The following is a 24282-nucleotide window of genomic DNA, read 5'->3' on the forward strand; positions in this document are numbered from 1 at the left end:
AACAGTCTGTCTCCTGTTATTCCTCCATCTCTCCTGCTGTCTCCCCTTTTCCTTCTGTCAGTCACCCCTTATTCCTCCATGTCTCCTGCTGTCTCCCCTATTCCTACAGTCTGTCTCCTGTTATTCCTCCATCTCTCCTGCTGTCTCCCCTATTCCTTCTGTCAGTCACCCCTTATTCCTCCATCTCTCCTGCTGTCTCCCCCTATTCCTTCCATCAGTCACCCCTTATTCCTCCATCTCTCCTGCTGTCTCACCCTATTCTTTCCGTCAGTCACCCCTTATTCCTCCATCTCTCCTGCTGTCTCCCCTATTCCTTCTGTCAGTCACCCCTTATTCCTCCATGTCTCCTGCTGTCTCCCCTATTCCTACAGTCTGTCTCCTGTTATTCCTCCCTTCCCTCTCCCTCACCTAACCCAATTCCATTTATCTCTCTACCCCTGTCTACCCCTGTCTCCCACTATACCTCCAATTTATCTTCTCTGGTTCACCCAATTCCTCCTTATCTCTACTGCTGTCTCCCCCTATTCCTTTCATTTCTTCTGCTGTCTCCCCCTATTCCTCTGGGGGGATTATATCTGGCACTGCTGGGGGGAATTATATCAAGCACTGTTGGGGGGATTTTATCTGGCACTGCTGGGGGCATTATGTCTGGCACTGCTAGGGGCATTACGTTTGGCACTACTGGGGGGCATTACGCCTGGAACTGCTGGGTGGATTATATCTGGCAAGGCTAAGCAGAATTATATCAAGCACTGCTGGGGGGATTTTATCTGGCACTGCTGGGGGCATTACATTTGGCACTTCTGGGGGGCATTACATCTGGCACTGCTGGGAGGATTATATCTGGTACTGCGGGGGGATTATATCTGGCACTGTTGGGGGCACTATGTCTGGCACTGCTGGGAGCATTACATCTATCTGGCACTGCTGGGGGCATTATGCTTATCTGGCACTGCTAGGGGCATTATATGTATCAGACACTGCTGGGGGCATTATGTCTATCTGGCACTGCTGGGGGCATTACTTCTTCCGTACTATGACTCGCGGTGCTTTAAAGTCAGCTGCCGTTTTGCAGTGTCACTTTACTACACCGGGGCCCCGCACAGAAGAAGGACCCAGTGCCCAGCAGCCTCCTGGAGCAGCGTACACCGGCTCCTGGGACTGGTAAGTATGAATCTGGGGGGGGTGCTTAATCTGGTGCAGGGGTAGTCGCGACAGAAGGGGGGGAACCCGACTGCGCCGGTTGTGACAGGCGGCAGCACATCCGCAGCAGGCCATCGGGGTATTTTTTACGAAAAAATTCCCCCGATGATTCTGCAAAGAGGCATCGCAGGGACAGAGCTCGCCCGGAAGCTCTGTCCCTGCATGCGATAATTGATACATTCATGTGATTTACTCAATTATCGCAGTGCGAGTTTGGTCTAGTTTATCACCAGTCATCCGCATCATCAGATGTGGATGGTGATAAATAGACCTCTAAGAGGTTTCATTTTTCTCAAGTAGCCCCCACCCCAATTAAGGTTGGAGACCACTGCTCTAACTCATACCTGGTGCCAGGACTCCGTTGTAGAAGTTCAGCTGCCGTGACAACTCTACTCAGGTGGCATAGCGGGGAACCCCGGGAGCAATGGCCCTCATTCCGAGTTGTTCGCTAGCTGCCGTTGTTCGCAGCGCAGCGATCAGGCTAAAAAGCAGCACTTCTGCGCATGCATATGGTGCGCACTGCGCACGCGCGTCGTACTTTCACAAAAGCCGATGCAGTTTTACACAAGCTCTAGCAACGCTTTTCAGTCGCACTGATGGCCGCAGAGTGATTGACAGGAAGTGGGTGTTTCTGGGAGGTAACTGACCATTTTCGGGGAGTGTGTGAAAATACGCAGGCGTGCCAGATAAAAACAAGGTAGTGGCTGGGGAAACGTCGGCGTGGCTGGCCGAACGCAGGGCGTGTTTGTGACGTCTAAACAGGAACTAAACAGACTGAAGTGATCGCTAGGTAGGAGTAAGTCTCGAGCTACTCTGAAACTGCACAATTTTTTATTGTAGCAGCACTGCGATCCTTTCGTTCACACTTCTGCTAAGCTAAGATACACTCCCAGAGGGCGGCGGCCTAGCGTTTGCACTGCTGCTAAAAGCAGCTAGCGAGGGATCAACTCGGAATGAGGGCCAGTGTCGGCTGTGGCGGTCACACCATGCCACCATGCATTAGATCGTTACATTTTTGCAGTAACAGTATTTTATGTTATTGCACAAGTTTCAACTTTCAATTTCATTACAGATGTGTTGTCTTAAAACCTTTTAAGCAATATCCAGAGGAAGTCATTGAGATTATTATCTAGAAAATATCTGAGTGCTCTGTGAAGTAGCTCTTTATGAAGCAACGCTAGTTATGCATTTAATTTCACCCACTTGGTACACAAACTGAGAACGTGAATGCGCCTGAAGAGATTAATTACACAGCGTTAGAATTTACTTCACCCTGGCGCTGGGCTGACACGCTGCTGAGACTGAATGATATTCGGAGAGTTAATACAAGATTGATGAATACTGTGAGTTAAATTTCCATCTTGAGAGCAGCGTTGCATCAAGTTTGTAACGAAGAAATCTTTAGAAATGTCTGTGGCATTAAGTGTTTTTAATGGTCTTAAAGTGTTTTGATTGGTATAATTCTGTAACCTAGTAAAATAATTTGTTTTTGATGTGCCGTACGGAGCAGCGGTTTCTTTCCCGGGCTGCCTGCCAACTACTTACACGAAACAGCAAATTTAAGTAAATTTTTCAAGACAAAGCACTTTGTAATGTGTGTCATTTAACTAATACTGGTGTATTCTATTATTGAATTTTATAACAAATTATGTACTGAGATTTGGATTACAGACTATGGGGTATTTGTGCTAAACCTTGGGCTTTGGCCGCATTTCCCATATATACCAAGCCCTGACCGCCGGGGGGTAATGCCAGCTTTTCGAAACCAGTGACTGGCGCTGATTGTAAAGGCCAGCTCTTATAGGGGGAGCTGTCCATTGTGGTATTAATTGCATACGTGAGTACATATTGTATGCATTTAGTATCAATGCGATGCGGTTAGGACATCCTGCCGGGATCGGTATGAAATACCTACAATCAAAATCCCGACGGTCAAAACACAGACAACAATTGACCAACGGTCAAAATCCCGACAAGGTCAAAATCCCGACATGTACAAAATACCGACATTTAAAATACCGACAAGGTCAAAATACCGACATGTAAAATGTCGACAGGTCAAAATACCGACATGGTTTTTTCATTGGTTTTTGGTGTGTATGTCGACATAGGTCGACATGGACACCATATAAGTGTACCGTGTCCCGTCGCATGGCTCGCTGCGCTCGCCATGCTTCAGGCGCGGTGCCTCACCGCGCTTGGCACACTATTATATTCCCCCTCCAAGGCCACTGGGATGGTAAAGTATGAACAAGTCGGTTTCAATGAAGAAATCATGAAAAACTCATGTCGGCACTTTGACCTGTTGACATTTTGCATGTCGGTATTTTGACCTTGTCTGTATTTTAAATGTCGGTATTTTGTCCATGTCGGGATTTTGACCGTCGGTCAATTGCTGTCGGGATTTCGACCGTCTGGATTTTTATTGTCGGTAAATTGACTGCATCCCCGTCCTGCGCTACGTCTTAGTACATAGACCTGTATGAGCCTGATTCAGAGACACAAGCAGTGGCATCCATGTTTGCATATTTCGCCGCAGTCATGTCTGTGGCTTTACACTATGGGGTCTATTCCGACTCGAAAGCAGCCACGCGCTCCTACGCAGCGGCTGCATTCGGGCCATCTGTGCACACGTATTTGCCGCGGTGCGTGTGCGTGACCCTTTATACTGCGGCCGCGTCCTTGAAGGATGTGGTTGCATTATGATTGACAGTTCAGGCCGTTTGGTGGGCCGGATGAGGGAGACAACCAAGCGTTGCTTGGGTGGGCTGCAGAAAACGAGGGCGGGGCAGGACTGTTTTTGGGGCTGATGCATGATGTCACTCGCAGCTACTCTGGGGGAAAATGGGCATCGACCTCCTGACAGCGCAGACAGGCTGTGCTGCCAGGGGTCATCACTAGTTCAGACGTGTCTGAAATTAGATTGCGGATACGTCGGGAGGCGGCCCCACACATGATTGGTGGCCTTGCCCTGTGCTGGGCGGCCCTCAGCGTGTGTAGAGATGAATGCAGATCCGGCTGCGTATGCATCGATCTGCATTCATCTCTGAATTACCCCCAAATGCCGCTAGGAAGCCCATGCCCTGTGTAAAAGCCTGCAACCGTAGCAGTTTGACGTATTTTGAGGCACACCATTGTGACGCCTGCGCATTGCAAATTTTTAGGGTTTTTCAGGAATACAACTGTAAAAAAAAATTCTGAAGTACGTAATATCAGCATTGTGTGTATCTATGAATCAGGAGTTATTTATGGGAGTGAGAATTTCTACTGATGGTCAACATAGACTGGTAACATCAGCCTTCATTACAATGGATGTGAAAAGGACAAAGGGAGAGAATGACTACTGTCATAGACTCTATTCAGCGCTATTTGATCCTTACATCAGGCATCTACAGGTATTGTATGAAAGCGGATAAGTAGAGGAAATCACTTTTCTCTAGAGTATCTGCAAACATCTAATAATTTTGTCATCTTCATAATATTGTATGGTGATCTTCACAAGTCATACTCTATATTACAAAAAAATATATATAATCACACTTTTGTGGTTAATCATTTTTTCATATTTCGGCCGATTACCTACCGGCATGTGCAGTGTACTAACCTGCGCATGCACAGTGGGGCCGGACAAGAGGCAAGACGCAGCGCATCAGCACTGGGATGACGCAATGTGGGACACGCAGGGATCACCGGGGGAAGGGGAGGGGGGGTGTATTCTTTTATTGTTTCCTGCTTCACCTTAAAAAGAAGCAAAGCAGATGTTAGTGGAATGATAAGTGCCTCCATAGTACATCTCCTAATGATCTAGTCCACAGCAAAAGTCATATCGCGCTAGGGGGACATTTACTAAGCAGTGATAAGAGCTGAGAAGTGAGCCAGTGGAGAAGATGCCCCATCAACCAATCAGCAGCTCTGTATAATTTTATAGTATGCAAATTATAGATGTTACTTCATTGCTGATTGGTTGCCATGGTCACTTCTCCACTGGCTCACTTCTCTGCTCTGCTTAGTAAATGTCCCCCTATGGCCGCTATTTAGTAAACTTTTTCTCCCAGTATTTATGTAGATTTGCACAAGATTAGGTGCTGAAGGTATTTAACATAGTTAAATCGCTTTTCCCTCTGCTCCCACTCGCCGACTCTTCTTGTACCACATACGTGGCCTAAGGCATTGTGGAACGCAGTTAAATTCCCGCCAGTCGGGAACCCGGCGGTCAAAATATCGACGCTGGAATCGTGACCCATTGAAATGATGGTGGTCGGAATCCCGTCCGCCGCCCAGAAACCCCACTTGGGTGGTGGTCCACGCCACCACCCGAGGGGAAATACTGTAGATTAGCGAGCGATGGTCACCACCGGGCCCGAAGCGTGGCGAGCGCAGCGAGGGGACATGCTTCACCCAAGGTCAGGATTCTGACTGTCAGGATTTTGGTGTCTGTATTTCAACCACTGGGATCCCGACAGTTGGGATTTCATACTGAACCCGGCCACGCACGCGTAGGGACATTGCTTAAACAGAGCCCAGAATGTAACTGACATGTACTAAGCAGTGATAAAAGTGGAGAAGTGATTCAGTGGAGAAGTTGCCCATGGCAACCAATCAGCTGCTCTGTATACTTTTATATTATGTAAATTATAAATGTTACGTCAATGCTGATTGGTTGCCATGGGCAACTTCGCCACTGGCTCACTACTCCACTTTTATCACTGCTTAGTACATCTCCCCCAAAGTATAGATTTTAGCATTCGCCGGGACAGTTATTTATCGGAGCAGCTGACCCGGCGAGAGAAAAAAACAAAATTGCACCAAAACGACATCACTCGCTGCAGCCATAAGAGATGTTAGTTACCGGGTAAATGTCGTAATTATTCCGCTTATCTTACTTAAAACGTGCGCTGGTAAAATCAGCAGCGGCAGCATGTTTAAATAGCACTTTTCTCAGAAACTATAGTTTCTTTTTCCCCATAAAGGCGACCCGATAAGGAGATAAACAGCAGGGACACATTACTACATTGTACTGTAAAAATTGGTGTCATTGCAGCTTTCCTGCTTGTCCAATGGCTCTTGTTGTCTCTCACGTGTTCTCTAGTGAATGGGCTGTGAGAGAGATAAGACTAGCGTGTCAATAGTCGTTACAGCCCATTGCATCAAACGTCGGCTCGCACTGTTTCGTAGATAAGAACATATCAGCTGTTCATTCACAGGAGAACACACTTGTACTATAGCCCCAGTGACTGAGCGGATTCCTCACTACTGTATGTTCTGCTTTTCTCAGACTGTGCGGCCAACCAACCTCTAGGCTCCTGAGAACTTCTTTAAAGAGCTTTGGGTGGTGAAACCCAAGAGATGTTTTATCACTGAGGTCATCGGTTCCTCCTGAAGTGATAGAAGAACCCCTCGTGGCTTTTGGCCGTCCCCACTGTGTGAAATGACACAGGGCTAGACGCACGTGCATTCTTTGCAAGGGCTTATATACTCATCCACAGTTTGAAAGTGTTCGATATACTTTCAAAAACACTTTCGCAAAACTAACTCGGGTTTATTTGAATGAACAATACAGCGCAAAGGCAGTTTCCCACATTTTTGTGACATCATGAGCATGATCCTGCGTTGCATGTAATGCGGTTATAATTCCGTCCACTTACTGTGGTTGGAAGTCACATTCAAATCTCCGCCGGTATTTTGAGTCAGACTTATGTAGGCCCCAGGCCTTCATTTGCAAGAGAAGCCATCCCAACCATCAGGGCCAGCCCATCCTTGGTGCAGGAGATCCGTCCAAGGGACATTTCTTCTACAGTACTTGCAGACTCCCTGTTGCTTGCTGCCCTTTCAGCCCCATGTGAGAACCGGCCAAGAAGCAGCCGCTCAGAGGAACTGATTCGAAGGTGTACACAATACAGATGTTTGCGCAGTTGAGCAGTTTAACAGAGCATGCGTCAGCACGGCACAGCGCAAGCATGGGGATTGATTAGCGATGGTGGACACAGGTTTTATTCCCAAATTGAGTGACAGGTAGGGAGCGTTTGCGGGAGGTAATGGAGGTGGTTATAAAAACGCAGGTGTGTCGCCACCATTTCATGGGTGTATCTGAGTCTGCACCTGCAAATTGGTGCACAGCTGCAAAGGCTTCGGTGGCTTACTTGCGACGGACGTTCCGAGTAACCATACAGTTGCTTAGAATGTCCTGCGATGCATGTGTTTGTATTGTGGGGGTCATTGCAACCCATTCGCACGCAGCGGTTCTTCGCTGCGAATGGGTCGGAAATGCAGCTGCGCGGCGTCTGCATTGCGCACGCGCGTCATTGCCAAGCGACGGCCATCGCCGGGCAATGACGCCAGGACTGATGAAAGCGTTCGCAGGTGCGATCGCAAGAAGAATGACAGCGGGAAGGAGGATCGGGGCGTCGACTCACCGTTTCCCGGGCGTGATAAGGCGAACGCAGGTGTGTCCAGGCGTTTGGAGGGCAGATGTCTGATGTCACAGCCGGGACCTTCATCGCTGGATCCGTCGCACTGGGGTAGTAGCTGCAGGGTTGGTCTTGTTTTGCTTGAAACTTTTTTAGCATAGCAGGGCCGCACAAGCGTTCGCAGCCCTGCTATGCTAAAATACACTCCCCCATAGGCGGCGTCTAGTTGATCGCACGAGCAGCAAAATGTTGCTACATACCATCAGCTCGGAATGACCCCCTGTGTACAGGTCACATGCGTCTATTTTTCCACACTGCTCCTCATGGAAGTGGTGGCTGTAAAAATAAGTAATAAATAATAAACCAATGTACTTAGTAAAAGCTGCCGAAGGGCACTGGCAATAAATTAAAGTCGTCTGAAGGGGTACACCCACTTTTTAATGCCCTACTATTTTTAAATTGATCTTTGAAACCTAAAACAGGCAAAATCATACACATTTTGGCTTATATTGCTCACCTATCTTATCTATTCCATTCCTGTACATGCCGCACTGGATAATGGGGGTCATTCTGACCCAATCGCACGCTGCAGTTTTTTCACTGCTGTGCGATCGGGTCCAGAATGCGCATGCGCTGCGGCCACCATGCGCAGGCGCTTCGCTGCCCGGCGACGGGGAACGCCAGGCAGCGATTGTTCTAACAAAGATTTTCGATCACAGCGGCGATCGCAAGGTGACTGACAGCAAGAAGGTGTTCCGGGGTGTCAACTGACTGTTTTCTGGGAGTGGAGAGGAAAACGCAGGCGTGTCCAGGTGTTTGCAGGGCGGGTGTCTGACAGGCTGAAGTGATCGCAGCGGCTGAGTAAGTTCAGACCTACTCAGAAACTGCACAAAATGTTTTTGTACAGCTCCCCTGCACAAGCATTCGCACACTTGCACAGCTAAAATACACTCCCCTATAGGCGGCGACTATCTGATCCCACAGCTGCAAAAAGTTGCAGCATGCGATCGACTCGGAATGACCCCCAAAGAGTAACCACCTGCAGCTGATTTCCTCGCACACAGATCACGTCGGTGAGACTGCCCGCGCTCCAGAAGACAGTAAGGAATGGTACAGCGCTGAGTATAAATATCCCATTAGAAGCTGCCCACCAGACCAGAGAGAGCTGTGTAAATTAATGTACATTTCATTTGAATGTCACAGACTTAGCTTTTCCCAAGATAAGAAATATGCTTAGTAAACAAAACTCCAGGTCATCGCGCAAGGCAGCAAACTCTTAATAGTATTCCTGTTTGAAGGTGATCCTGGATTCTATTATAACAGCTCCTGACATTAAAATTCATGAAGGTATTGAACAAAGCACGCAGACAGCTGAGTGGGCATTAGAGCACCGGCCAACTGGGACTACAAATATATTGTACATTTGTGATAAAAAAAAAAATCAATCTTTACTCTGCACTAACCGCTATGGCAATCTTAGAAAAAGAGAAATATAGAGGATGTCTAGTGTATGTCTTCATATTAATCACAGCAACCTCATGATGAAGCTCAAATGGAGAGAAAAAATCCCTTCTCAAGTCATTTCTCAAAGGACTTGAATTATTGGAGATGTGTAGACAAATTTGCTGTGTACTGTAGAACATAAAGAGAGATCAGCGCATATCAGCTCGTTGCTGTATTTTGCGTTGAATTTGTTGGAAATTTGCGCTTTAAACTAGCTATTTTCCAGCTCGTTGTCTAATTTTTGTTTTATAACGTTTTGGGCGCAGCGAGAAGAGAGCAACGCTTTAAAACTATATTTTTGAATATGCAAGAGCCTTTTTTAAAAAACTTTAAAAAAAAAACTCATTGATATGGGATATTGGGGGTCATTCCGAGTTGATCGCTTGCTAGCTAGTTTTAGCAGCCGTGCAAACGTTATTATGCCGCCCACTGGGGAGTGTATTTTAGTTCAGCAGAAGTGCGAACGCTTGTGCAGCCGAGCTCTGCAAAAAAAGTTTTTGCAGTTTCAGAGTAGCTCTGAACATACTCAACGCTCGCGATCACTTCAGCCTATTCCTGTCCGGATTTGACGTCATACACCCGCCCAGCGAACGCCCAGCCACGCCTGCATTTTTTCAGACACGCCTGCGTTTTTACAAACACTCCCTGAAAACGGTCAGTTGACACCCGGTAACGCCCCCTTCCTATCAATCTTCTTGCGGCCGACAGTGCGAAGGAAAACTTCGCTAGAACCTGAGCACAACCACAAAGAGATTTGTACCCGTACGTCGCGCGTGCGCATTGCGGGGCATATGCATGCACAGAAATGCCGTTTTTTCACCTGATCACTGCGCTGCGAAAATCGGCAGTGAGCGATCAACTCGGAATGACCCTCATTGTCCTGATTTTTCTAAGTGCTGTTAGACATGATAGACTATTGATATTAATTGTAGCCACGGGGGGAATATCCTGCGCTTATCTGTCAGTTACATAGGCTTTGTCCAGCTTCATCATTAAAGCGAAATGCTGGAATCGCTCAAATGTTACCATTTGCATAGCTTGAATAATTAAAACCTTTTCTCTTTTAAAGGATATTGACAATTTGTCAGTGCTAGCTCCCGTCCCCAGCCTGGTTCTACTGTCCTGTCTCAAAATATTCCTGAGCTGTAATATACATATATTTGTAGGGCTTGTGGTTGCATTAGGTCATGTTTTCTTGTGGGAATACAGGACACACAACCTTGCAGTGACAAGTGAGCGAAACACCATTATCGGGATACACTGTGCACCTGGGTAATGCTCCAGAGAGACCCTGTGATACTTACCCTGTAATAGAGTAGCCAGGCATACAGATAACTAGCAGTACCTCTTTAACATTCTTCTGTTCCTGTCTAATATGTTCTGTTCTATAATAGGCAGGTGTATATCTATTTGGGGTGGGGTTAGTTAGTGTACACTACTGTATGTGCAGCTTCATAACACTCCTCCCTATTTTTAGTTTTAAAAAAACCCCCAAAACAATGACATTACATAAGTGGTAAGGTTTGTTATCAGAAACATGGAGTTCCAATGTCATGGTTTATAATCAGAGAGTTCTAATGTCACCAGTATAGTTTTCATTAAGAAGCTTGTATATATTAGTATGTTTCTTCTGGAGTATACTCAACATCAACAGTACCATGTGGCATTCCACAAGGTTCTTTACTATCCCCCCCACCCCCCACCCCCATTTGCTACGAGTACTGAGAACCCAATAACACCCTTAAATGGCTGTCTAGCTGGGCTACAGGAGAGGATGAGTGCCAGTTGGCTGTGATAAAAATAGAAGTCCTTATGATAGATCAAAAGACTGGAGTTTAGTCAACCAAGTTGGCGTTCACAATTACAAAACACCGAACATTTTGCAAAATCTTGCCATTGTCCTGGATGGTGGCATCTGCCACAAACAAATTCTCATTCTTCTTCATCTGAGGAACATAGCCAGAATCAAGCACGTTATTCCCTCAGAAGATCTTCATAAAGTCAACATGCATTTGTATCATCAAGCTTGGATTACTGCAATGCCCTCTACCTTGGTCTTCCAGCAAAAGAATTGCAGATGGTACAAAACGCAGTTGCCAGACTATTAACCATCCAGCACCTTTCCAGCCACATAACACCCATTCTCTTCTACCTTCACTGGGTGCCTGCAAGATGGCAAATCGCCTACAAGATTGGCTTACTGACTTTCAAAGCCCTACGTGACCAGTCCCAAGGTAGCTGAAGCAGCGTTTGATTCTTTACTGTCCCACTCCATTACTGTGATCTGTAGATGAGGGACTATTAGCAGTACCTAGAACCTCCCTGAATTCATCTGGGGGTTGAGCTTTTAAGTTTTGCAACTTCAACTCTATGGAACACGCTCTCCTGCACAGTTCAAGAGGCCTCCACTCTAGAGTCCTTCAAAAATAAACTCAAGACTTACCTGTTTACTCACGCATTTCACTAATGTCCCTTGTTAAGCTTGTTTTGTATTTTATGTTGTAAAAGTAAGCCTTTATGTCAAATGACGCATTTTTTTTTATTTTTATAAAAACGTTTTACAGTATGTCAATTTGTACAACTGTCAGGTGCGAGGTTGTGTTTAGTATGCACCAGTGCATCATCTACAGTCCAGAGCATCAAGTCGGTGAATGACATTTAGGGGGGAATTCAAATGAGGGCTGGTAATTCAAAAAACACTGCAGCACGGGGGGTTTCCCACAGCTGTGGGGTTTTGCTATTCAATTGCAGGAGAGAAAATGAGACATGATTCTTTTTATAGAAATCACTGCATCTATTTCACGCACCTACAAAGCAAAGCCGATTTTTCCGAAAATTTTTATTTTTAGGAAAAATCACCGGGACTTGCACTGGCACCCCCTCTGAGAACTAATTAAGCAATTGGAAGTTTCCAATTAACTAGACTGTAATTACCTTCTGAAGTGATGTCTTCTCCTACAGCATCGAGATCTGGGTCTTCTGCAGCAGCGGTGAGTGTAAAGTATATGCGTGTGTGCGTTAGTGTCTGTGTGTATATGTAAGACCCCCCGTGTATGTATGACTCCCGTTTGTGTGTATATCCAGCTAGGAAAACTACATCCCCCAGCAGACCGTGAGCCTCCCAGCAGGCCCCACACCTCCCAGCAGCCCCTCCCCCCCTCCCAGTGTAAAGATGGAGGGGAGACCACCAGGAGCAGCAGTGAACACTAAGACCAGGTGAGTATCTTTTTTTTCTTTTAATTCATGCTGCAGGCTTTTCAGAACTGAAAACCCCGTAACCATTTTTTTAAAATTGGATACCACAATTAGCAGAAGTGCGCATAACCACAGTGATCCTTTATTGGGTGCGAGGTCAGCAAGTTTTTTTTACCTCGCTAAATTCTGCACCAATTGCATTCACTTTTTCATCTTTTGCAATCCACTTGGATAACAATTGGGAATGGTAATCTGTGCCTGAAGTGTAACGAGGAAGCGGTATACTAATTGGGGTCACATATGGTTTAAAATGGTAAAAAGCAACCCAAAAAATAAAATTGTGTCAACCTTTTCTGAGTCAAATATTTCCATGTCAACCTTTCGACTGTGTTGACCTTTGTACCTGTTGATCTTTTCAGGTGTCAACCTTTTACATGTCAACCTACTGACCCTGTCAACCTCTTGCCTGTCTACCAAATTATGGTTGATCCATTGATCCATACCCTGTGCTATCATCTTCGGCCAACATGGCTGCCCCATATGGTATACTTGTGGATGGGATGAAAAATACATAGGCCAGATGGTTTTGATGGAACCCTACTCTGAACTGTAGGACTCTGAAATCACCCCCATTTTGTGTCATCTCTTCTAGGGGTAGACTATTCCACCCTGGGTAATCCTATGCTGTGCGCCCAAGATGGCTGCCGCACCTGGTACCTTGTGAGGGTGGAATACACAACCCTTGGAAGTTATTACCCAAAATGCCTACACCAATCCTGCATTATGCTTTCTGTGTGCTTAAAGTTTTCTTTTATGTCGGTGTTGCTGATCTATTGCTGTATTACTCTAATCCTCTGTATCATGTGCATTGTTTTTGATATCTGTAAAGCGCCTTGAGTCCTGTTGGTGAAAGAGCGCTATATAAATAAAATTATTATTATTATTATTATCTTCAGACAGCCCATCTGTATAGGAGCTATGGCCTCTGCAGGCAGATTCTCTTTTGCACCATTACCTCACATTCAGATGAAAACAACTATTTACTCAGCTTCCTCTGCTGACGTATTATACAGTGTGTTGGAGCAAAGATTATGTTTAACATAACTGTAATATAGTACTATTTACCTAAGCAAATTTCCCTTAACTGTAAGTCTAATATTAGCATTCTTTAGACAGAAATAATCAAAAGTAAATGCAATGAGATTACTACAGTGATCAGCCCTCCTCAAGGCTGCTTGACTTTGGGTCCTGTTTGACCACTTACCCCTGTGAGGCGGCCTTTTTGTGGGTGGGGCCTATGTTTAGTGCGGCAGTTGTCTGAGAACCAGTTTCTAACGAATGGAGAGGCTGCAATCTGAAGAATAATACATCTGTCCAGAAACAAGAAAATGCTGTTGTACTTAATAAATTACAGGAACTAGTTAACTCTCATAAGATAGATATCAAAGATACCTCTCAATGGCCCAGATTTACCAAGCCTTGGAGAGTGATAAATTTCACAGTGATAAAGTACCAACCAAACAGCTCCTAACTGTCATGTTACAAGCTGTGTTTGAAAAATGACAGGAGCTGATTGGTTGCCACGCCCCCATTCGGTCGCGCCAGGGCTTTTGTACAGGCCCAGTCCATCTCAGAATATAAGCGACGACTGTAAAAAAAACAACTCTTCCATTACAAGTTAACCCTATAAATCGTGATACCTACTGCAGAGGCTCAAGAGAGGTCATAGCGCTCTTTATAGGTGGTTAAGTTATATAAATATATTGATCTATATTATGAGAGCTAACTGGTTGCTATATGTATTGTTTATACAGTGCATCCGAAAAGTATTCACAGTGCTTTAATTTTTCCACATTTTGTTATGTTACAGCCTTATTCCAAAATGGAATAAATGTATTTTTTTCCCCTCAAATTTTTTTTACACACAATACCCCTTAATGACAACGTGAAAAATGTTTTATTTGTGTTTTTTGCAAATTTATTAAAAATGAAAAATCACATATACAGTACATAGATAAATATCCACAACTTTGAGCTCATGTGCATCCTGTTTCCACTGATCATCCTTGAGATGTTCCTACATCTTAATTGGAGTCCACCTTTGGTAAATTCAGTTGATTGGACATGATTTATAAAGGCACAGACCTGTCTATACAAGGTCCCACACTTGACAGTGCATATCTGAGCACAAACCAAGCATGAAGTCAAAGGAATTGTCTGTAGAACTACGAGACAGGATTGTCTCGAGGCACAAGTCTGGGAAAGGGTACAGAAAAATATCTGCTGCTTTGAAAGTCCCAATGAGCACAGTGGCCTCCATCATCCGTAAACGAAGAAGTTCGGAACCACCAGGACTCTTCCTAGAGCTGGCCGGCCGTCTAAACTGAGCGATCGGAGGAGAAGCTCCCTAGTCAGGGAGGTGACCAAGAACCCGATGGTCACTCTGTCAGAGCTACAGCATTCCTCTGTGGCTAGAGGAGAACATTCCAGAAGGACAACCATCTTTGCAGCAATCCACCAAACGGAAGCCACTCATTAGTTAAAAGCACATGGCAGCCCGCCTGGAGTTTGCCAAAATGCACCTGAAGGACTCTCAGACCATGAGAAACAAAATTCTCTGGTCTGATGAGGCACAGACTGAACTCTTTGACGTGAATGCCAGGTGTCATGTTGTTAGGAAACCAGGCACCGCTCATCACCAGGCCAATACCATCCTTACAGTGAAGCATGGTGGTGGCAGTATCATGCTGTGGGGATGTTATTCAGCAGCAGGAATTGGAAGACTAATCAGGATAGAGGGAAAGATGAAAATGTACAGAGACATCCTTGATGAAAACCTCCTCTAGTGCGCACTTAACCTCAGACTGGGGCGACAGTTCATCTTTCAGCAGGACAACGACCTTAAGCACACAGCCAAGATATCAAAAGAGTGGCTACAGGACAACTCTGTGAATGTCCTTGAGTGGCCCAGCCAGAGCCCAGACTTGAATCCGATTTAACATCTCTAAAGAGAGATCTAAAAATGGCCGTGCACCGACGCTTTCCACCCAGCCTGATTGAGCTTGAGAGGTGATGCAAAGAGGATTGGGCGAAATAGCCCAAAGATAGGTGTGCCAAGCTTGTGGCATCATATTCAAAAAGACTTGAGGCTGTAATTGCTGCCAAAGGTGCATCAACAAAGTATTGAGCAAAGGCTGTGAATACTTATGTACATGTGATTTCTTAGTTTTTTATTTTGAATAAATTTTCAAAAATCTTGAATAAAAACTTTGTTCACGTTGTAGGGTATTGTGTGTAGAATTTTGAGGGAAAAAATTAATTTATTCCACTTTGGAATGAGGCTGTAACATAACAATGTACCTGTGCTAAAGCAATGGTATCAGGGGTAGAGACTAAATAAGACCCTCTATAGCAGGGGTATCAACATGTGGCTATCCACTGCTGCGGAACTACACATCCCAGCATGCCCTAACAGAATTTTAGCGTGCCCTAATAGCTAATCTGTGGCAGGACATGCTGGAATGTGTAGTTTCACAGAAGCTGGGGGGCTACATATTGAATATCCCTCCTATAGAGCCTACTGGGCAACCTTCAGACTCCCTAATGCCATATGGTCGCCCAATGGATGATCCTGCTATGAATAAGCGATGCCGGTGAATGGGGAGGGTAACTGTTGCTGCCAACATCCCTCCTACTGGGACTGACAAAATAGGCCACCCACTTCCCCCGAAGCCTAAATAGACTGCGGTGCCCGCCCTGCACCCCTCCCAAATGATGCATGCCCTCCAGCCAGCACCCCTTCTGTCTTATCACCTCCCTTCTGTTTCTACAGTCAACACCCCTTCAGTCTCATCAGCCAGCCCTCTATCAGTTTGACCAGACAGCTCCCCATCTGTATCACCAGTCACCTACCCCCCTTCTATCTCTCCACCTAGATGTCCTTTCTGTCTCTTCATCCGGCTTCTCTGTCTCCAGCCAGCCCTCCTTCTGTGTCTCCAGCCAGTCCCCCTTCTGTGTCTCCAGCTCCAGCCCCCTGCAACCCAAAGACACTTACCTTTTCCTATGTCTTCTGGCTGCGGGTGTCCGCTACACGCTGCAGCTGGCTCCTCTGTTGTTAGTGGTGTGGCGCTCCTTTTTGCAATTAAAAAATAAATAAAACATAATTCTCTGTACTAGGCAGCCACCGACAATCACCAGTGGCTACCAGTTGCCGGACCCCACACCAATAACAGTAATAGAAGACACATCTACACTGGGTAGATGCTTTCCCACTGTAGATGGCGGACTCCCTCTCAAGCCGAGTCCAGGACTACAGTCCCAGCAGTCCCCCCTGGTTATATCCACTTCAGTGGCAAATTCTGTCCTGAGCATCTATGGACGGGGCCCCAAGAAGTTACTGTACCAAGGGCAGAAATTCACTTTCACAGCCACGATTGCTATCCTTATCTGGACTATTGGGGCGGCTTGAGGACTTGAGTTGGGAACCACACGTGATGCTGGTGAATACAATTTAAGACAACATTTGGATGTCATCCAACTACGGCTGAAGAACAGACGAAGAACATTGAAACCAAACAGTGAAGCTGCATTTGCACCACCCCAGAGGCTCGTTTAATCTTGTGTAAATGGAAATAAACATTATATTGGAGCAAAGTGCAGCTTTTTGCATTTTTTGTTTTTTGCTTTTAGCCCAGATAGCCTTTTAAAATACCTAATAGAGGTTATTGGTTTGATCTTTCAGCACCGCTGGGAGTCTTCTAAACAGGATTATCTGATCGCACGCAGTACCAAACACTGTCACTCTAAATAAACATTTCCTCCATTTCTGGGGCTGGGTGAGTATAGTGAAAACTCTTAGAAGTCCGTGTCTGGGGTGTGCTAGCGTTTGCTGTTCCCTTCAAATGCACGGTCAGCTTTAAAATAAAAAAAGACACATAACAGTCAGACTATAAAATATCTGAAAATCAATGTCTCGCTACCTAGTAACATCCTTTCAGGAAGGAAACGGCTGGGAGCCGTCTTTTATATCTGCAGCTAAGTGCCAAATGCACAGTGCAGGCATTAAGGACATTCCCCCGGGACTGCGAGGAAAACAGTCCTGAGAAAATTCCATCAACAACATCATCTTTACATCTTCACGGTTGCTGTTACCTCACTTGTCCCTTCAGACCTGAGTATAATGATCAGTGATTCAATTGAGAATATTGGATTCACTTTGTTTGTTTATAATTGGTGTATCTATAATGGGTGTAGGTGCACACGGGTCCATGGGTCCAGGGGGGTCCACACCTCACACAGTGCACCCATAAGATTATACTTGCCCCTCCGGAGTCCCGCGGCGACCGGTGATGCAGACATGCAGGCTTGTGCAGTAGATATGTCCCCGGGAACACGGTGATGGTGCCATGTTCCCGGAGACCTGTGGTGTGTAGTAGTCTCTGGCACAGAGCACTGCTGCCACAGCCAGGGAGGAGGGGGCCCACACCTAGTCTGCCCACCGGCCCCCACATGTCTTAATCCACACCTGCATAGAAGAGATGACACAATATGGGAAAATTGCAGTGTACTAAAGCTAGAGGCAGAGCCCATACATAACAATCAGTTCCAAGTATTTTTCATATGTACCATGCAAGTCAGCCATCTTGGGCATACTACAGTGGTTACAATGTGTAAGATAAGCCATACAAGGAACATTAGGGTATATGTGGCTCATTTATCAACGAGTGATAAAACTTGTTGTGAAAGATAAAACTCGTTGCATAAGATAATGGTGACCAGCCAATCATCTCTCAACTGTCATGTGTTCAGCTCCTACAATGTGTTTCAAAAATGACAGTTGGGAGCTGATTGGTTGGAGCGCCATTAATCACACACAATGGGGTATATTTACTAAGGTCCCGATTTTGACCGAGATGCCGTTTTTTCTTCAAAGTGTCATCTCGGTAATTTACTAAGCAAAAATCACGGCAGTGATGAGGGCATTCGTAATATTTTGAAAGTCCTAGGAAAAAATCACGAATCAATACACCATCGGTCAAATACGCCTGCAATTTGGTAGAAATCGGGAATTTACTAAAAAGTGCAAATCACAAACACTGCCGACAATAGCCAAACACTGCCGTGCAGAAATACAAATCGTAAAAAAGTGCTTAAAAAAAACAGACCTGCTTTTTTATCCCGTGTTTGGATAGGCATGCAGGGATCCATGAGATCCATGCATGTTTATCAGTGGGAAGGGGATGGGAAAGTGTTAATTTTTTGAAAAAAAAATGCGTGGGGTCCCCCCTCCTAAGCCAAACCAGCCTCGGGCTCTTTGAGCCGGTCCTGGTTGCAAAAATATGGGAAAAAAATTGACAGGGGTTCCCCCATATTTAAACAACCAGCACCGGGCTCTGCGCCTGTTCCTGGTTCCAAAACTACGGGGGACAAAAAGCGTAGGGGTCCCCCGTATTTTTGAAACCAGCACCGGGCTCCACTAGCTGGACAGATAATGCCACAGCCGGGGGTCACTTTTATACAGCGCCCTGCGGCCGTGGCATTAAATACCCAACAAGTCACCCCTTGCCTGGGTTCCCTGGAGGAGTGGGAACCCCTTCAATCAAGGGGTCCCCCCCCTCCAGCCACCCAAGGGCCAGGGGTGAAGCCCGAGGCTGTCCCCCCCATCCAATGGGCTGCGGATGGGGGGCTGATAGCCTTTGTTGTAAGTTATGAATATTGTTTTTAGTTGCAGTACTACAAGTCCCAGCAAGCCTCCCCCGCAAGCTGGTACTTGGAGAACCACATGTACCAGCATGCGGCAGAAAACCGGGCCCGCTGGTACCTGTAGTACTACTACTAAAAAAATACCCCAATAAAGACATAACACACACACCTTGAAAGTATAACTTTAATACATACATACAGTCATACACACCACCATATACACATACTTACCTTATGTTCACACGAGGGTCGGTCCTCTTCTCCATGTAGAATCCATGGTGTACCTGTTGAAAAAATTCTACTCACCAAATCCAGTGTAGAGGGCTCCTCGGGTAATCCATTTGTAATCCACGTACTTGTAAAAAATAAAAAAACGGACACGCGACCACGAACTGAAAGGGGCCCCATGTTTTCACATGGGACCCCTTTCCCCAAATGCCAGAAACCCCCTCTGACTTAAGTCTAAGAGGGTTCCATCAGCCAATCAGGGAGCGCCACGTTGTGGCACCCTCCTGATTGGCTGTGTGCTCCTGTACTGTCTGACAGGCGGCACACGGCAGTGTTACAATGTAGCGCCTATGCGCTCCATTGTAACCAATGGTGGGAACTTTGTGGTCAGCGGTGAGGTTACTTTCGGTCACCCGCTGACCACAAAGTTCCCACCTTGATTGAAGGGGTTCCCACTCCTCCAGGGTACCCCGGCCAGGGGTGACTAGTTGGGTATTTAATGCCACGGCCGCAGGGCGCTGTATAAAAGTGACCCCCGGCTGTGGCATTATCTGTCCAGCTAGTGGAGCCCGGTGCTGGTTTCAAAAATACGGGGGACCCCTACACTTTTTGTCCCCCGTATTTTTGGAACCAGGACCAGGCGCAGAGCCCGGTACTGGTTGCTTAAATATGGGGGAACCCCTGTCAATTTTTTACCCATATTTTTGCAACCAGGACCGTCTCAAAGAGCCCGAGGCTGGTTTGGCTTAGGAGGGGGGACCCCACGCAATTTTTTTTTAAAGTTTAAACATTTTTTTTTTTACAAGGTGCACAATGAAGCCCAGCACGGATCTCTGAGATCCGGCCGAGATTCATTGTATTAAAGTCGGCAGTGTTTTACAAGTCACTCACGTAAAACACTGCCTAAAAAAACGAATGACATCGACATCGGAAAAACCGAAAATGCAGAATACGGCAGCTTAGTAAATTAGTCGTAATCAATTCAAAAAGTTGCATATTTACACTTTCGATGTCATTCGTGATTGAACTTTGACCTCAAACGGGAAAATACGATTCTTAGTAAATTTACCCCAATATGAGTTTTATCATTCAGAAAGAGTTTTATCACTCGTTCATAACATGGGCCCCTAAGTACTAAGCCTTGGAGAAAGATAAAGTGGAGTGATATAAAGGGGTTTATTTACTGAGCCTTGGAGAGAGAAAAAGTAGACGGAGACAAAGTACCAACCAACCAGCTCCTAACTGTCATTTTTCAAACCCAGCCGTAATATGGCAGTTAGGAGCTGATTGTCTGGTACTTTATCTCCATGCACTTTATCTCTCTCCAAGGATTAGTACAAAGATTCTTAATGCTACATACATACTATGCAATATCATTCACAATCTGAACGATATTGTTCAGTCCTAAATGATATTGCATAATGTGTATGCATGATCCGACGTACGATGCGCGCTCCCGCGGGTCGCATGCAACGTCGTACGTCGGACTGCATGCAGTCTTGATGAGGTGATATTGTGTGGTTTTGAACTCCAGTGATGTCTTTGTTTCTAGACATTGTTTGATATCGTTTGATATTGTACAGACGATCCGTTCCGATATGATATCTTATACAATATCGGCCCTCATTCCGAGTTGATCGGTCGCAAGGCGAATTTAGCAGAGTTACACACGCTAAGCCGCCGCCTACTGGGAGTGAATCTTAGCTTCTTAAAATTGCGACCGATGTATGCGCAATATTGCGATTACTAACTACTTAGCAGTTTCAGAGTAGCTCCAGACTTACTCTGCCTGTGCGATCAGTTCAGTGCTTGTCGTTCCTGGTTGACGTCACAAACACACCCAGCGTTCGCCCAGGCACTCCCACCGTTTCTCCGGCCACTCCTGCGTTTTTTCCGGAAACGGTAGCGTTTTCAGCCACACGCCCCTGAAACGCCGTGTTTCCGCCCAGTAACACCCATTTCCTGTCAATCACATTACGATCGCCGGAGCGAAGAAAAAGCCGTGAGTAAAATTACTTTCTTCATAGTAAAGTTACTTGGCGCAGTCGCAGTGCGAACATTGCGCATGCGTACTAAGCGGATTTTCACTGCGATGCGATGAAAAATACCGAGCGAACAACTCGGAATGAGGGCCATCATACGATATCATATCGTATGGGATCGCATAATGTGTGCACAGCATTAGACATACAGTATATGGGTGACTGAAAACTGTGTAATATAATGCAGTGCATGAATAGAACCAGTAGAATGATGATTGCTTCTATGGTCTTGCAGGCGTCTGAAGATGCTTAAAGTTTCCATCTCAGTTGTACGTAAACGCATGGCTGGACACCAGGGAACAGCTTGTAGCTCCATTTGCATGGAGTTGCAGATGTGCGACTGCAGAGCTGGCCCTAACCAATATGATGCCCTAGGCAAGATTTTGGCTGGTGCCCCCTAGCACAACCGCTGGTTTCGCCTCTGACCTTGCACCTCTTTCCCAGCACCATCACTCCTCACCCATAGCAGTCCTTATTTTGGTGTTTGTACCCCCTATATTTTAAATAGGAACAGTTCGCACATTTGGCGCACAGCCCAAAAAGGGGTGTGTTTTTGCTGGCAAGGGGCATGGCCACACAATAGTAACCCCAATTCCAATTACGCCACACAGTACTGCAACTTTATTCACATTTGATCATGTGATAGTGTCCATAATTCACATTACATCCCACAGTAGTATCACTTTACCTTATAAACGTTACTCCTCACAGTAGAGCCCCTTATTCATATTACATCACACTGAATTGCTCCTTATTCCCATTACACCACACCCTATTGCTCTTTATTCACATTAGAAGACACAGTAGTGCCCTTTCTATACGCAACGCCACATAGTAGAGCACCTTATACACATAATGCCACACAGTAATGCATTTATACACATAATTCCACACAGTAATGCCCCTTACACACATGAGACACCTTATTAATGTCCTTATAAACATAATGCACCTTACACATTATGCCAACCCTTATTAATGCCCTTTTACACATAATGTCCCTTACACATATGCCGCACATTATTAATGCCCTTATACACATAATGACACACATAGTGCCACCTACACATTTGCTGCACATTATTAGTGCCCCTATACACATAATGACACACATACAGTAGTACCCTGTTACACATATGCCGCACATTATTAATGCCCTTATACACATAATGACACACATAGTGCCCCCTACACATTTGCTGCACATTATTAGTGCCCCTATGCACATAATGACACACATACAGTAGTACCCTGTTACACATATGCCGCACATTATTAATGCCCTTATACACATAATGACACACATAGTGCCCCCTACACATTTGCTGCACATTATTAGTGCCCCTATGCACATAATGACACACATACAGTAGTACCCTGTTACACATATGCCGCACATTATTAATGCCCTTATACACATAATGACACACATAGTGCCCCCTACACATTTGCTACACATTATTAGTGCCCCTATACACATAATGACACATACAGTAGTACCCTGTTACACATATGCCGCACATTATTAATGCCCTTATACACATAATGACACACATAGTGCCTTTACACATATGTTGCACATTATTAATGCATTTTTACATGACACACATAACGCTCCTTACACATATTCCGAACACTTCTGCACAACCAACCCACTCACATGCACACAGCACTCACACTGCCACTAACACTGTGACCTCTGCCTCTGCTTGGATACAGATGTGTCCTCATAAATCTTGCCTCAATGCTAACGTCGGGCACCTTTTTTTATGAAAATGCATCTTATTTGCATTGCTATGTGGCTAGGATGCACAAGCAGCTTCTGCTGATTAAAATGACACGTAGCATGCCTATATACTGTGTGAGACTGTGGCTGTATCTGCATATGAAATGCTACACACAGAATATAGGCATGCCGCATATCATTTTAATCAGCAGAAGCTGCTGATGCCCCTAGGCAATTGCCTAGTTTGCCTATACCTATGGCCGGCTCTGTGCGACTGGCAAAAGACGCAGACACGAATGTCACTGCATCCGAATCAGAATCAGCTCAGGTCTTGAAACATACTAATTCTCGTATAACATCTCCCTTTCCTACAATAATCCTAATTTCTCCTGCATCCTCCTGACGGGGAAAAAAATGAAAAATGCATGCACTGCAAGATGATAAATGTAATATACAATAAGCCAGTACAACATGAAATACAAATTACTAACAAATAAGACACACAGGGGGTGATACAGAGTTGATCGTAGCTGTGCTAAATGTAGCACATCTACGATCAGGCACACTGACATGCGGGGGGACGTCCAGCACAGGGCTAGCCCGCCCCGCATGTCAGTCCCTGCCCCGTCGCAGAAGTACAAAAGCTTAGCTCCCGGCCAGCGCAGCTCCTCGTCGCTGCGCGGTTCGCAGTGACTGCGTGTGACAACACGCAGCTGCCGCGGCCCGCCCCCGGTATGGTCCGACCGCGCCCCTTAAACGGCGGCTTAACGCCACCATCCCGCCCCCTCCCACCCAGCGACCGGATCTGCCTGTCAATCAGGCAGAGGCGATCACTAGCTAAAGATAGCCGTCAGCTGTCTGGCATGCGCCGGCGCACTGCGGCACCAGCGCATGCGCGGTTCAGGCCTGATTGGTGCTGTGCGAACACGCACAGCACCGATCAGGTCTGAATTAGCCTCATAACACAACATGTAATTTTTTTATCTTAATACTGGCTCAGTATAAATGTCTTCAGAGTTGGGGGTACTTTGGATATATTTACACAGAGCACGGGGTACTTAGCATGAACCAACAAACTGATGTTACCACTTTCACCTTTGTGAACGTTGGTGTAACGTAACAACATGTTAGTAAAACAGCACTGTCAGGATATTTTTATGAAGCTGTCAGTAAAAAATATATTTTACAGCGCTGGTATCCCTGCTCATGAATATAAGGCAGACAGGGACGGCAAGAGGAGGCAAGAGGTGGGGGGAGGGTGCTGATTACCTGGGCT

Source organism: Pseudophryne corroboree, chromosome 5 (genome assembly GCF_028390025.1).
Source record: "Pseudophryne corroboree isolate aPseCor3 chromosome 5, aPseCor3.hap2, whole genome shotgun sequence".
In the NCBI taxonomy this organism is placed as follows: domain Eukaryota; kingdom Metazoa; phylum Chordata; class Amphibia; order Anura; family Myobatrachidae; genus Pseudophryne; species Pseudophryne corroboree.